We start from the raw sequence: 16,751 nt of genomic DNA, 5'->3' as shown, positions 1-16,751 counted from the left end.
AAGAGCTTTCCAAGCATATATGGCACTGCATGGTGGACACTAAAATTGAGGGAGAAAACTGCCCCGCAATGTGCATAAACGAACATGGTGGCAACCTGCAGTGAGGCCAACTGACCTCTGCACCTTCAAAGGAGTATAACTCGAGCTGTAGAGCTCCAAATAATGTGCTCCCAACAGCATTGGAAAGTAGACATCCAGGGCTTTCCAACAATGTATAATAGTATGGGGTGGACAATACATTTGAGCCTCCAGAACTGGCGTTTTCGCCAACGTTTGAGGGCTAACGTTACATCAAACGCTGCACACCAAAGCCAGCGACCATGCCCTCTTCAAATGATCATAACATGAGTTGTTGATGTCCAATTGAAGTGATTCCAAGTGGGTTAGAAAGCTGACATTCAGAGCTTTCCAACCATATATGATAGTCTATATTGGGCATAAAATTGGCAATATGACAAGAGGACAAAGTTGGCGCCATAAATGTGCATAAGGGAGGCCAACGTTAGGGTCAAAGTTAGACCCCTAACGTTGGCACCAACGTCCATACCAGTAGAATGTTGCTTGCTGCTATGAAAAGTTGGAGCCAAAGTTAGACCCCTAACTTTTGGCTCAAACGTTAGGTCCAACTATGGCTAACTTCAAAACCGGTTCAATTGGTTCATTTCGGTTCTTCTTCAAACTTCAAGAGCAATCAACCAAGGCCTCTTTCAACCCAATTCCACCAAGAGCAAAGGCCCATGATCATCACTCAAAGGCACAAGAAATAGATAAAATAGGAATTTTATTTAATTGTAATTTATTTTTGATTTCATTTTCATTTCCATTTTGTAAAGCCTATATAAGGCATCATTTTTATTTCATTTTCACTCTAAAGCTTATGGCTCAAGAAAGTGCATAATTCAATTGAAAACAAAATAAAAAGACTAGCTAAAATAGGCTAGGATGACTTGTCATGCGCCAAAAACTTGATGAGATATTTTGGTGAAAAATAAATTTCTCCCAAAACACACAAATCTAACCGGCAAGTGCACCGGGTCGCATCAAGTAATAATAACTCACGGGAGTGAGGTCGATCCCACAGGGATTGATGGATCAAGCAATTTTAGTGGGTGATTAGTTTAGTCAAGCTAACATTGAGTGGTTGGGTGAAATTTTGAGAGCAGAATGTAAAATGCAGAGAATTTAAAGTTGCAGAAAATAAATGTGCAGAAATTTAAAGTGCAAGAAAAGTAAATTACAGAAACTTAAATTGCAAGAAAGATAAATTTCATTAAATGTAAAGGGGAGTGGGTGCAGGGAAATTAAAGAGAGCAATAGATCAAGCAACTGGAAATGTAAATTGCATGAAGAATAAAGGAAATTGGATGCTAGGAATTAAAACAGAATTTAAATTGTGAAGTGCAGTGTAAGGAACGCTCAGATTCTCAGCTTAATTGCAAAATAAAATTGAAGATCTCAGGGAATCAAAGAGACTAGAAAACGAGTCTAGATCTCAAGCCCTTCCTTGATTCAACAGCAGACAGATTGAAGAAGAAATGAAGATGGAAGCAGTAAATGAAAACTTTGATTCAAATCCCAATTTCTGAAATTATGCAGATAAGCAAAACAAAGAGAAATCTCAAAGGGAGAATGAAACAGAATTTCTTCAATTCTCCACTCAAGATTCAAGACAAGAATGTAAACTAAAATGAAAATGATGCCTTATATAGGCTTTACAAAATGGAAATGAAAATGAAATCAAAAACAAATTACAATTAAATGAAATTCCTATTTTATCTATTTCTTGTGCCTTTGAGTGATGATCATGGGCCTTTGCTCTTGGTGGAATTGGGTTGAAAGAGGCCTTGGTTGATTGCTCTTGAAGTTTGAAGAAGAACCGAAGTGAACCAATTGAACCGGTTTTGAAGTTAGCCATAGTTGGACCTAACGTTTGAGCCAAAGTTAGGGGTCTAACTTTGGCTCCAACTTTTCATAGCAGCAAGCAACATTCTACTGGTATGGACGTTGGTGCCAACGTTAGGGGTCTAACTTTGACCCTAACGTTGGCCTCCCTTATGCACATTTATGGCGCCAACTTTGTCCTCTTGTCATGTTGCCAATTTTATGCCCAATATAGACTATCATATATGGTTGGAAAGCTCTGAATGTCAGCTTTCTAACCCACTTGGAATCACTTCAATTGGACATCTACAACTCAAGTTATGATCATTTGAAGAGGGCATGGTCGCTGGCTTTGGTGTGCAGCGTTTGATGTAACGTTAGCCCTCAAACGTTGGCGAAAACGCCAGTTCTGGAGGCTCAAATGTATTGTCCACCCCATACTATTATACATTGTTGGAAAGTCCTGGATGTCTACTTTCCAATGCCGTTGGGAGCACATTATTTGGAGCTCTACAGCTCGAGTTATACTCCTTTGAAGGTGCAGAGGTCAGTTGGCCTCACTGCAGGTTGCCACCATGTTCGTTTATGCACATTGCGGGGCAGTTTTCTCCCTCAATTTTAGTGTCCACCATGCAGTGCCATATATGCTTGGAAAGCTCTTGATTCCTACTTTCCAATGCTTCTTGAATCACCTCATTTGGAGCTCTGTAGCTCAAGTTATTCTTGTTGGAAGTATACCCCTTGTATGCCTTGTGGTGTGTGGCGCCAACGTTAGCCTCCAAGTTAGGGGGCTAACGTTGGCGCAAACGTTGGCCTTCTCCCCCTTTGTAATTCATGTGCCAACGTTAGCCTCCAAGTTAGGGGGCTAACGTTGGCGCAAACGTTGGCTGGCCCAGGGATGAATTTCAAGTTTCTCTTGCCAACGTTAGCCTCCAAGTTAGGGGGCTAACGTTGGCTCAAACGTGGGGAGCCCAGGGAGTGATCTTCATGCCCAACGTTAGCCTCAAAGTTAGGGGGCTAACGTTGGGGCTAACTTCATGCCTCCTGGTTCAATTTCACTTATTCCATTGTCCTCTCTTCACTCCTAGCCATTCCTCTTTGCTTCAACCTTTCTCCAAGCTTTCTTCACCTATCATTAATCAACCAAACTCATCAAAGCTATGCTCAAAATCATGAGATGTTCATTCTTTCATAATATGTGACAATTTTAGCATAAAATCTCATGAAATAGCATGAATTCATACATAGTTGATTAACTCAAAGGAAACATGAAAATCTACCCAATTGGCTTGCTTATGGCTCAAGAAAGTGCATAATTCAATTGAAAACAAAATAAAAAGACTAGCTAAAATAGGCTAGGATGACTTGTCACTTGTCGGGTTGGAGCTATACTTGCAACGAAGTTATTTTCTCTAACCGAGAAGAAAATTCTAAGCCGACGGTTTAGCTCATTTCAAATTTTTTGTGCCGTTGCCGGGGAGTTACAATGGTGCTTATTATTGGTTATTGTGAATATGTTAATTTGTGAATATCTTGCTTTTTCTTTGTTTTCTTGATTTTGTTTGTATAGAGGGTTAATTTTGGGAGCTCATAGCTTGTTGAAAACTCCATCAAAGCTTGGTGCAATCAATTAAGAATTTTAGAGATTCAAGCATGGTTGGAAGCTCCAAGATTAATAGAAGCACAAATCTCCTTGGTTAGACAATAAACCAAAGTGCTACATGGGAGACACCCCACCATGGTAACTATTCCGATATCATTTCGGATTAGGACGAGGTCGTTCTCGGAAAAACCTCGCTGTACTACCTTTCGGTTGTATCTTGAGGCCATTTGACGTTTTAACGCCTCTTCCTTGATCCAAAATGATATCGAAACATTGGCGCCGTTGCCAGGGAACCTGGAAGTCATCCCATCCTCATGGCAGACAACCTTGACAATGACCACAACTCTGGTTTGGTGGACAGAACGCCAAACAAAGACACGGATGCCACCTCCAAAGACACACCTCAAAATGGGGGAGATAAGCAACGCCCAAACACAGAAATTTTGGAAGCTATCCGTAAGCAACAGAGTCACCTTAAACAGCTGGAACAAGAAGCTGAACATCAACGGGAAGTTGAAAGAAACCTCCAGAGAGAAACTAGACGACGCCGAGAGTTGGAGGATAAACTCCTAAAACTCGAAGCCGATCTAAAAACCAAGATTACACAATCCATTCATGAAGATAACCCCCACAAAGATCAAGACCCATTCACCAAAGAGATCATGAAAGCTAAAGTCCCAAAGGACTTCAAAGCTCCCGACATGACCCCGTACGATGGCATATCGGATCCAAGCCATCATCTCAGTAATTTCAGAAGAATGTACCTCACCGACGCATTGGACGCCATTCGATGCAAAGCCTTCCCGACTACCCTAACGAAGACAGCAATAAAGTGGTTCGACAGTTTGCCTCCAAGATCCATCACAAGTTTTGACGACCTTGCTAAAAAAGTTCCTCGCTAGGTTCTCCATCCAGAAGGATAAAACCAAGCACGCCCCGAGCTTACTAGGGATTAAGCAAGGAGATCGGAAAAGTCTTCGCAACTACATGGAAAGATTCAACAAAGCTTGTTTGGACATACAAAGTCTTCCAACAGAAGCGGCCATCATGGGACTCATCAATGGCCTCAGAGAAGGACCTTTCAGCCACTTAATATCCAAGAAGTACCCAACATCTCTAAACGAGGTCCAACAAAGGGCGGAAAAATATATCAAAATTGAGGAAAACTCCCGATTGGGAGACAGCTCAAAAACTGGATTTTTCTAACCCACCACGGGACAAGGATAAAGAATCCAAGAAAAAAGAAGATCAACCCCGTGAGAAGCCTAGAAAATACCACAATTACACCCCTCTTCGGGTGTCTCTTGTGGATGTTTATCGAGAAATATGCAACACTGAGAAGATCCCACCACCTCGCCCAATCAAAAACAAAAGAGGTCGGACGAGTTAAAGGTCCACCTCAAACTAAAGAGGTCGGACGAGTTGAAGGTCCACCTCACACCGAAGAGGTCGGACGAGTTGAAGGTCCACCTCACACCGAAGAGGTCGGACGAGTTGAAGGTCCACCTCACACCGAAGAGGCCGGACGAGTTGAAGGTCCACCTCACACCAAAGAGGCCGGACGAGTTGAAGGTCCACCTCACACCAAAGAGGCCGGACGAGTTGAAGGTACACCTCCCACCAAAGAGGCCGGACGAGTTGAACGTCCACCTCACACCGAAGAGGTCGGACGAGTAGAACGTTCACCCCACACCGTAGAGGTCGGACGAGTTGAACATCCACCTCACCCCCCTAAGAGACGTGTTCATATGATAAATGGAGGATTCGCAGGAGGTTCGATCTCTAAATCATCTCACAAAAGACACCTCAAAGAGATATATTAAGGAAGGGAGAGAGGTTTGAATAGGACAACGGAGTGCGAACAAGCCTTCTGAGATTTCAAAAATTCTTGGGGCAACCACCCATTCTTACCCGACCACGGGAAAATGAAGAACTCATAATATACCTCGCAGTGGGAAGTCGGGCAATAGCCTCAGCACTAGTCAGAGAAGACAAGAGTGGGCAACAACCCGTCTACTTCATCAGCAAAGCTCTACAAGGGGCCAAACTAAACAATCAAAAGATAGAAAAAGTTTGCCTACGCCCTCATATTCACCTCTCAACGACTCCACCCATACTCTCAAGCTCACACTATCAGAGTTCAGACCAACCAGCCCATAAAAGGCATCCTACAGAAAACAGACTTAGCTGGAAGAATCCTATAGTGGGCAGTCGAGTTATCCAAATTCAATCTTCAATATAAAGCTCAGACAGTCATCAAATCACAGTATCTAGCCGACTTCATTGTAGAGTACACTGACACCCCGGGAACTCCAACAAAATGGAATCTCTACGTGGACGACTCTTCAAACAAAGGGAGTGGCGCAGGTGTAATTATAGAAAGTGATTAGGGAAGCCAAATCTAGCTAAATAACCAAGCTAAATACGAGGCACTACTAGCTGGTTTAAGGTTGGCTAAGAAGGCAGGAGCTTACCGTGTCCAGTGATTCACAAGTAGTCCCCTGACAAATAGAAAGGAGCAACCAAGCTAAGGATCCCACCATGAAAAAATACCTCGGATAATTCGGGGTCCCTGGACAAAACCAGAAAATAGCTCGGACAATTCGGGGGACCTTGGACAAAAACAGAAAACAGCTCGAACATTTCGGGGAATATGAAGTCCGACACATTCCTCAAGAGCAGAATGCCCGAGCTTATGCATTTTCAAAACTAGCCAATACCAAACTAGAGGGCAATAACAGAAGCCTCATCCAGGCTACATTACAAGACCACAACAAGTCGATCTCGAAGGCGGTATAAGGGATGGTAATATTCAACTGACTGAAAAAGTAGTCATAAGCATAGAAAAATGGTCGTTCTCCCGGAGTCAAGGAAGGAAAACAAATCCTCTCCTCAGAGTCCGGCGACACCAACTCATAATTCTTCTCCTCATCCCTACCCCTACATATTCTATGGAACCTCCTAAGTCGCACACAGTACTCAGGGTCAGCCACAGTAACACACATTAAAACTATGGAATCCAGCCAATTAGACATGCCATCCGGGATCTTAGTATACATCTAAGCAATGTTTATGCGAGAAGACATAGGTCAACTATTCCTACGGTAAGAAAAGGAAAAATGGGGTTACTACCAAAAAACTCGGGCAAATAAGGAGATAACTCGGACAATAACAGCAAAACATCAAGTGTCGGAAACAACAGTAAAAGGAAAACCCCAGGACTCACACGAAAGTCCATGAGCACCCTTTGGAGGCAACAACAGGGCAAAAACACAGAGAAAAGAAGTCGACAATCTATACCTAAACAGTCCAAACACCACATTCTTCTCAAAGGCGAACGACAAAAGAAAAGTCACAACAAATGATCAAAGATGCAAACTTTTTTCCGAAAGAACCAAAGTTCTTCAGAACAAAAACCCAAATACAAAGTCAAAGCTTTACATCAAAAGCATGCCAACTTCCCTATATCCCCACCAGAAGAGCTCCCACAAGCCCTATGAGCATATCGGACAACACCACACTCAACCACCAGAAAATCACCATTTTTGACTTGCTTATGGAATTGAGGCAATGATTCTTGTGGAGGTAGAAGAGGGATCCCCTAGAGTGATCCTCTACAATGAAGATAGCAACTCCCAAACTCAAAGGGAGGAGCTTGACCTACTTCCAAAAGTCCGAGAAAGAGCTCGAATTAGAGAGGAAGCACTAAAGCGTCGAATGGACCTAAGGTTGGTCAGGAGAAGGGAAGCTAGCAGCCAACTAGAAAGGACCACACCAAGTTGTTCAGAAGTACTGGGGAAAGGTCACCACAAAGTGTCCGACCTCGAGGGGCGAGAGCTACCAAGGTCATGGCATGCCTGCAATCAAAGAAGGGCGCCAGGCCAAGATCTAAGAGATTGCCCGACCTAGAAGGGTAAGTACTAACATGTACACACTCTTATCTTCATTTTACTGTTTAAAAGATTGCAGATTCCCTAAAAAGTTTCCTACCAAGATGCCCGATTACGGCAGGTCGGCAAGGTGAAAACCAACTTCACCGCCCAACCACGATGAAAACCGAATTCATTGTTTGATTTCGACAAAAGTCGACAAAGTGAAAACTAAATTCACTGCTCGATCAAGACGCATTAATCTGAAACGCAAAAAATTCATCGCTCGATTATAAAGCTATAGATCGGCAAAAAGTGAAAATCAAATTCTGTAACGACCCAATTTTCAGTATGCCTAGGACATACCAGAAACTGAGTGCTACCAATTTGTCATCCTAATTATTATCTATTATTTATTATATGAGCCTGATTCCTTGTTAAAGGCGTAGTTAGTTAGCGAGGTACTTTTTTTGAAAATGTTTGGATTCATAGACGGAATCATTCATAATCAATTCACAAATAATAATAGGTAAAACAGTTATAAACAACCACACATAAATACATCACAAGTAGTTGACAACATTCGGTGATTCAACCTTTATTAGAAAATAGACTGTTAGTTAGAACAGCCCTAGATATAGCTAGATAAGAACTATATACATATATATACATACAACATCCCAGGTCTTGACCTGTTCAAGAAGTCCTTAAGCTGGCACCCAGGCTAGCCTAGACTCTATACTCACTTAGTCCCTCTAAACTACTAAAGCGAGGGAAAGTACGTTTTAGGTCTTCAAAACTCAAGTCAGGTGGAACATCATCAAGAGGTAGAACATCATTTGTTACTCCTCTGCACGATCAGACATTGCCATATGACGTCTCTTTGGTACCTCATCAAGTAGCCACATAACAGGAGTTTCGTATACATGATTTAGGTTAAAGTTCACGTACAAACGGGGTGCAGACGTTGGCTGGTCTCACAGTATATACTTATAAACAGAAACGGAGTTCACTCTAAACTTAGAAGACTACCTAGAGCGGAATCCTTTTCGCGAACAATCATCAGTGAACTACGGAGGGATACTCATGCTTCCATCTGAAGGGGGAAGGGAGAGAGAAGGGGTAAGAACTGGGGAGTTCTTAGTAGGGTCGGGGTTATTAGTTAAGTTCATTAATTATATGTTGTTTTGCAAAGGAATGGCAAAATACATAAAGCAGTAAATAGAAGATGAAGATAAATAGAGGAAATAGAGAAATAGAAAATAGAACACAAACAGAAGGATACAAGAAAATACAAAACAGACACAAAGAATAGAATACAAACAAGGAAAGCATACATTCATACCACAACCATAACAAAGGAAATGCACAACCAAGTATGATGCATGTCTAGCCCTAGCGCAGGTAATGAGCTCATCTGTCGGTTACATACCCGCTCCCGACGTTACCCAGCAAGCTCTGTCTGGATAAGGCTTTCCTGTTGGTAATATCCACTGCAAGCAACCTTTGTCTTACAGGGTATCTACTACAAGCAACCTTTGTCTTACAGGGAGGCACTTATTAGCCGATATACGCCCAACACACTCACTGTAAGCAACCTCTGTCTTACATGAGCACAACACACTCACTGTAAGCAACCTCTGTCTTACAAGAGCAACAACACACTGATGAGTATTTTGGTGAAAAATAAATTTCCTCCAAAACACACAAATCCAACCGGCAAGTGTACCGGGTCGTATCAAGTAATAAAAACTCACGGGAGTGAGGTCGATCCCACAGGGATTGAAGGATTGAGCAATTTTAGCTTAGTGGTTAATTTAGTCAAGCGAATCAAGATTTGGTTGAGTGTTTTGTGCTTTGCAGAAATTAAATTGCATGGAAGTAAAGAGAACAGGGAATTAAAGTGCTTAATCTTAAAGAACAAGAAATTAAATAGCAGAAACTTAGAATGCAAGAAATGTAAATTGCGGAATCTTAAAGTGCAAGAAATGTAAACGGCTGGAATTGTAAAGGGAATTGGGGATTGGATTTGCAGAATTTAAACAAGGAAAAGTAAATTGCATCAAGCAGAGAATTAGAAGAATGTTTGGGTTAAATCGGATCTGAAGCAAAACAAGTAAATGAACATGAAAGGCAAGAAACAAATGTAAATTAGGAATTCAGATCTCAGGGCCCAGAGACTAGAAAACCAAGTCTAGATCTCAATACCTTCCTAGATCCAACAAGAACAATTGCAAGGAAATTGTAAATTGCAAGGAAAGTAGATGAGAAGCAAGTAACAGAAATGGAAATTAAATTGCAGTAAATAAAGAAGAGAGATCCAAGGATGAGATTGAAACAGAATTTCTTCAATTCTCCAACCCAAGATCCAAGACAATTGTAATTGAAATTGAAAGCAATAAAACTAAGAGGAAGAGAAGTGAATTCTCCTTCCCCAAGACAAAGAAATTAAAGATCACTCAATATCCAAAGCTCTCCGAAAACTATTATGAAAATTCCAAAAGAAAGCTCCCCGAAGAACTTGAATTCTATCCTATTTATGCACTTTCTTCCAATGATCTTCAAGCCTTGAGTTGGGCCTTTGCTCTTGGTGGAATTGGGTTGAAAGAGGCCTTGGTTGATTGCTCTTGAAGTTTGGAGAAGAACCAAAGTGAACCAATTGAACCGGGTTTGAGTTTTGCAAAAGTTGGACCAAAAGTTGGAGCAAAAGTTAGGGGTCTAACTTTTGCTCCAACTTTTCATATCAGCTAACACCACTTTGCTGATATGAACGTTGGTGCCAACGTTAGGGGTCTAACTTTGGCCCTAACGTTGGCCTTGCCTTGAGTACTTGTGGCGCCAACGTTAGCCACCAAGTTAGGGGGCTAACGTTGGCGCAAACTTTTGCTCCTCCTTGTGATTTTCATGTGCCAACGTTAGCCTCAAAGTTAGGGGGCTAACGTTGGCGCAAACTTTTGGTGCCCAGGGAGGTTTTCTTCATGCCAACGTTAGCCTCAAAGTTAGGGGGCTAACGTTGGCGCAAACTTTTGGTGCCCAGGGGTGAATTTCATGTGCCAACGTTAGCCTCAAAGTTAGGGGGCTAACGTTGGCGCAAGCTTTTGGTACCCAGGGAGTGATGTTCAAGTTCCAACGTTAGCCTCCAAGTTAGGGGGCTAACGTTGGGGCTAACTTTTCAACCAAAAGTTTGTGCAAAAGTTTGATGCTAACTTTAGGTCCAGCTTTTTGCTTCCTGGTTCAATTTCACTTATTCCATTGTCTTCTCTTTACTCCTAGCTATTCCTTCTTGCTTCAACCTTTCTCCAAGCTTTCTTCACCTATAATTAATCAACCAAACACATCAAAGCTATGCTTAAAATCATGAGATATTCATTCTTTCATAATATGTGACAATTATAGTATAAAACCTCATGAAATAGCATGAATTCATACATGGTTGATTCAATCAAGGAAAACATGAAAATCTACCTAATTAGCTTGCTTATGGTTCAAGAAAGTGCATAATTCTAATGAAAACAAAAGGAAAAGACTAGTTAAAATAGGCTAGGATGACTTGTCATCACAACACCAAACTTAAAGCTTGCTTGTCCCCAAGCAAGAAAAGATTTATTGAGAAGAACGAATGAAATGGAAGAGGATGTTCATGCTAGCAAAGTATTATTGATAGTTCATGGGATTTTGTATGGATGTGCAAATACTCACTTCTTATTGACTACTAGGCCTAGAAAGTCTCCTTCAAGCTTCAAGTGACATACTGCTATGACCTCTCATTATTCCTTTATCCTTGGCTATTACTTTGTTTATAAGCTTTATTTGAGTGTCATGTGTAGCAAGTTCATTTTCTTTTCTTTATACTTGACACATTATTCACCATAGACACTTGGCTCACATTCCTTCTTAAAACATTGATGCCCAGCACCTCTTTGGGTTACTAAATGCCTTGTAGTTCGGTTGCTCTTGATAGTGGACTTTCAGCTGATGATCCCGGATTAGTTAACCCAAGTCACCGAGTGTTGATGCACTCCTAAGAGCTTACTAATCCAAGCAGATCCTAATACAAAGACACCACAGGCATATATTCTAAGTGATGAGCGGATAATTTATACGCTTTTTGACATTGTTTTTAGTATGTTTTTAGTAGGATCTAGTTACTTTTAGGGATGTTTTTAATAGATTTTGTGTTAAATTCACATTTCTGGACTTTACTATGAGTTTGTGTGTTTTTCTGTGATTTCAAGTATTTTCTGGCTGAAATTGAGGGACTTGAGCAGAAATCAGATTCAGAGGTTGAAAAAGGACTGCTGATGCTATTGGATTCTGACCTCCCTGCACTCAAAGTGGATTTTCTGGAGCTCCAGAACTCGAAATGGCGCGCTTCCAATTGCGTTGGAAAGTAGACATCCAGGGCTTTCCAGCAATATATAATAGTCCATACTTTGGCCAAGAATTGACGACGTAAACTGGCGTTCAACGCCAGCCTTCTGCCCAAATCTGGCGTCCAGCGCCAGAAAAGGATCCAAAACCAGAGTTGAACGCCCAAACTGGCACAGAAACTGGCGTTCAACTCCACAAATGGCCTCTGCACGTGCAACACTTAAGCTCAGCCCAAACACACACCAAGTGGGCCCCGGAAGTGGATTTATACATCAAATACTTACTCATGTAAACCCTAGTAGCTAGTTTATTATAAATAGGACCTCTTACTATTGTATTAGACATCTTTGGTCTCAGTTTTATTCCATTGTTCATCTTAGGAGACTATTGATCTCGTTTAGGGGGCTGGCCATCTCGGCCATGCCTGGACCTTCACTTATGTATTTTCAACGGTAGAGTTTCTACACTCCATAGATTAAGGTGTGGAGCTCTGTTGTTCCTCAAAGATTAATGCAAAGTACTACTGTTTTCTATTCAATTCTTCTTATTTCGCTTCTAAGATATCCATTCGCACCCAAAAACGTGATGAAGGTGATGATTATGTGTGACGCTCATCACCATTCTCCCCTATGAACGCGTGCCTGACAAACACTTCTGTTCTACATGAATTAAGCTAGAATGAGTATCTCTTAGATCTCCTAATCAGAATCTTCGTGGCGTAAGCTAGAATGATGGCGGCATTCAAGAGAATCCGAAAGGTCTAAACCTTGTCTGTGGTATTCTGAGTAGGATTCAATGATTGAATGACTGTGACGAGCTTCAAACTCGCGATTGTTGGGCGTTAGTGACAGACGCAAAAGGAGGGTGAATCCTATTCCAGCCTGATCGGGAACCGACAGATGAATAGCCGTGCCGTGACAGGGTGCGTGAGCATATTATTCACTGAGAGGAGGGGATGTAGCCACTGACAACGGTGATGCCCTTGCATACAGCCAGCCATGGAAAGGAGTAAGACAGATTGGATGAAGATAGCAGGAAAGCAGAGATTCAGAGGAACAAACGCATCTCTATATGCTTATCTGAAATTCCTACCAATGATTTACATAAGTACCTCTATCCCTATCTTATTATATAATATTCGAAAACACCATTATCACTTTATATCTGCCTGACTGAGATTTACAAGGTGACCATAGCTTGCTTCATACCAACAATCTCCGTGGGATTCGACCCTTACTCACGTAAGGTATTACTTGGACGACCCAGTGCACTTGCTGGTTAGTTGTATCGAAGTTGTGACAATTATGAATTAAGATCAAAGCACCAAGTTTTGGAGCCATTACCAGGGATTGTTTGAGCCTGGACATCACAATTTCGTGCACCAAGTTTTTGGCGCCGTTGCCGGGGATTGTTCGAGTTTGGACAACTGACGGTTCATCTTGTTGCTCAGATTAGGTAATTTTATTTTTGTTTTGTTTTCAAAAATTTTTCAAAAATCTTTCAAAAATTTTTCTTTTGTTTTTGAAAAAAAAAAAATAAAATAATAAAAATAATGTTTTCAAAAATAAATTATTCTATGGCTTCAAGATTTTTAAGAATGAATTCTAGTGTTTCATGAAGCATGATTGAAGCCTGGCTGGCTGTAAAGCCATGTCTCAATCCTTATACCCAAGAGAAGAGCTTCTTTATCTTTCTTAGCCAATTGGCTGTTGAATGTAAGGAATGTCAGGCGTGTCATGTCTGAGTTACATACTAAAGCTTGGCTGGCTATTAAGCCATGCCTGACCCTTTGATTGGAGCTTTAGAGCATAAGATTCCTGGAATTCATATTGAAAATTTTGGAATCCTTATTTTTCTTTTCCAAAATAGTTTTTCGAAAAATATAAAATAAAAATCCAAAAAAAATTAGAAAATCATAAAAATCAAAAATATTTTGTATTTCTTGTTTGAGTCTTGAGTCATATCATAAGTTTGGTGTCACTTGCATATGCATCTTGCATTTTTTCGAAAATATCATACATTCATGGTGTTCTTCATGATCTTCAAGTTGTTCTTGGTAAGTCTTCTTGTTTAATCTTGATGATTTTTTGTTTTGTGTCTTTTCATGTTTATCATATGCATTCTTGAATTCTTAGTGCGTAAGCATTAAAGAATTCTAAGTTTGGTGTTTTGCATGTTTTCTTTGCATTAAAAATTTTTCAAAAATATATTCTTGATGTTCATCATGACATTCATAGTGTTCTTGGTGTTCATCTTGACATTCATAGCATTCTTGCATGCATTCATTGTTTTGATCTAAAAATTTCATGCATTGCATATTTTTCATGTTTTTCAAAAAAAAAAATTCAAAAATAAAAAAAATATCTTTCCCTTTTTCTCTCTCATCAAATTCGAAAATTTGAGTTGACTTTTTCAAAAATTTTTAAAAATCAAGTTGTTGCCAATGAGTCAAATCAAATTTTCAATTTGAAAATCTTATCTTTTTCAGAATCTTTTTCAAAATTCAAATCTTTTTCAAAATTCTTAGTTATTTTCGAAAATTCCAAAAATATTTTTCAAAAATATTTTTCTTATTTTTATACCAAATTTTCGAAAATAACATAAACAATTAATGTTTTGATTCAAAAATTTAAAGTTTGTTACTTGCTTGTTAAGAAAGATTCAAACTTTAAGTTCTAGAATCATATCTTGTGATTTCTTATGAATCAAGTCATTAATTGTGATTTTAAAAATCAAATCTTTTTCAAAACTAATTCCTATCATATCTTTTCAAAAATATCTTCTTATCTTATCTTTTTCAAAAATATCTTTTCAAAATATCTTTTCTAACTTCCTAACTTCTTATCTTTTCAAAATTTGTTTCAACTAACTAACTAACTTTTTTGTTTGTTTCTTAACTTTTTCAAAACCACCTAACTAATTCTCTCTTTCTAATTTTCGAAAATATCTCCCCCTTTTTCAAAAATTTCTTTTTAATTAACTAATTATTTTTATTTTTATTTTTATTTCAAAAAAATTTTCGAAAAAAACTAACAAATTTTCAAAAACCAATTTTCAAAAATCATTAACTCCTTTTCAAAATAATTTTCGAAAATTATACCTCCCCTATCCTATTCTATTTATTCATTCATATCCTAACATCTCATCTCACATCTCTTCCATTCTCACAGTTGTGTTTCTTCCTTTACATCACATTCTTTATCTCCCCCCTTTTTCTTCCACTCACAAAGGGATCCCTATACTGTGGTATAAAGGATCTCTATTATTATTATCATTTTTCTGGCCATTCTTCCTTGTCATATGAGCAGGAGCAAGGATAAGAACATTCTTGTGGAAGCAGATCCAGAACCTGAAAGGACTCTGAAGAGAAAATTAAGAGAAGCTAAAATACAACAATCCAGAGATAACCTTTCAGAAATTTTCGAACAGGCAGAGGAGATGGCAGCCGAAAATAATAATAATATAAGGAAGATGCTTGGTGACTTTACTGCACCTAATTCCAATTTACATGGAAGAAGCATCTCCATTCCTGCCATTGGAGCAAACAACTTTGAGCTGAAACCTCAATTAGTTTCTCTGATGCAGCAGAACTGCAAGTTTCATGGACTTCCATCTGAAGATCCTTTTCAGTTCTTAACTGAATTCTTGCAGATATGTGATACTGTTAAGACTAATGGAATAGATCCTGAAGTCTACAGGCTCATGCTTTTCCCTTTTGCTGTAAGAGACAGAGCTAGATTATGGTTGGATTCTCAACCTAAAGACAGCCTGAACTCTTGGGATAAGCTGGTCACGGCTTTCTTAGCCAAGTACTTTCCTCCTCAAAAGCTGAGCAAGCTTAGAGCTGATGTTCAAACCTTCAGACAGAAAGAAGGTGAATCTCTCTATGAAGCTTGGGAAAGATACAAACAGTTGACCAAAAAGTGTCCTTCTGACATGCTTTCAGAATGGACCATCCTGGATATATTCTATGATGGTCTGTCTGAGCTATCAAAGATGTCACTGGACACTTCTGCAGGTGGATCCATTCACCTAAAGAAAACGCCTGCAGAAGCTCAAGAACTCATTGACATGGTTGCTAATAACCAGTTCATGTACACTTCTGAAAGGAATCCTGTGAATAATGGGACGCCTATGAAGAAAGGAGTTCTTGAAGTTGATACTCTGAATGCCATATTGGCTCAGAATAAAATATTGACTCAGCAAGTCAATATGATCTCTCAGAGTCTGCATGGAATGCAAGCTGCATCCAACAGTACTCAAGAGGCATCTTCTGAAGAAGAAGCCTATGATCCTGATAACGCTGCAATAGCAGAGGTAAATTACTTAGGTGAACCTTATGGAAACACCTATAACTCAACATGGAGAAATCATCCAAATTTCTCATGGAAGGATCAGAAGCCTCAACAAGGCTTTAACAATGGTGGAAGAAACAGGTTTAGCAATAGCAAACCTTTTCCATCATCAACTCAGCAACAGACAGAGAACTCTGGACAAAACGCTTCTAATTTAGCAAATCTAGTCTCTGATCTATCTAAGGCCACTGTAAGTTTCATGAATGAAACAAGGTCTTCCATTAGAAATTTGGAAGCACAAGTGGGCCAGCTGAGTAAAAGGATCACTGAAATCCCTCCTAGTACTCTCCCAAGCAATACAGAAGAGAACCCAAAAGGAGAGTGCAAGGCCATTGACATAAGTGCCATGGCCGAACCTGTGAGGAAAGGAGAGGACGTGAATCCCAAGGAGGAAGACCTCCTGGGACGTCCAGTGATCAATAAGGAGCTTCCCTCTGGGGAACCAAAGGACTCTGAGGCTCATCTAGAGACCATAGAGCATCCATTGAACCTCCTTATGCCCTTCATGAGCTCTGATGAGTATTCCTCTTCTGAAGAGAATGAGGATGTTACTGAAGAGCAAACTGCCAAGTTTCTTGGTGCAATCATGAAGCTGAATGCCAAATTGTTTGGCATTGATGCTTGGGAAGTTGAACCTCCCTTGTTTATCAATGAACTAAGTGATCTGGATCA

At 39.9% G+C, this 16,751-nt stretch overlaps 1 non-coding gene across 1 annotated transcript; it reads right to left on the bottom strand.

Moving 5' to 3' along the window:
• Positions 1–15,558: 15,558 nt before the first annotated feature.
• LOC148564886 (small nucleolar RNA R71) lies at positions 15,559–15,666 on the bottom strand. The gene has a single exon (XR_015885088.1). It is a non-coding gene; the product is annotated as a small nucleolar RNA R71 (small nucleolar RNA).
• Positions 15,667–16,751: the final 1,085 nt, after the last annotated feature.

The sequence above is a fragment of the Arachis ipaensis genome, chromosome B5, assembly GCF_059453495.1.
Source record: "Arachis ipaensis isolate K30076 ecotype BB chromosome B5, ASM5945349v1, whole genome shotgun sequence".
NCBI classification, from domain to species: Eukaryota; Viridiplantae; Streptophyta; class Magnoliopsida; order Fabales; family Fabaceae; genus Arachis; species Arachis ipaensis.
The sequence above is the reverse complement of the archived record's forward strand: the minus strand, read 5'-3'. Positions and strand labels throughout refer to the sequence as shown.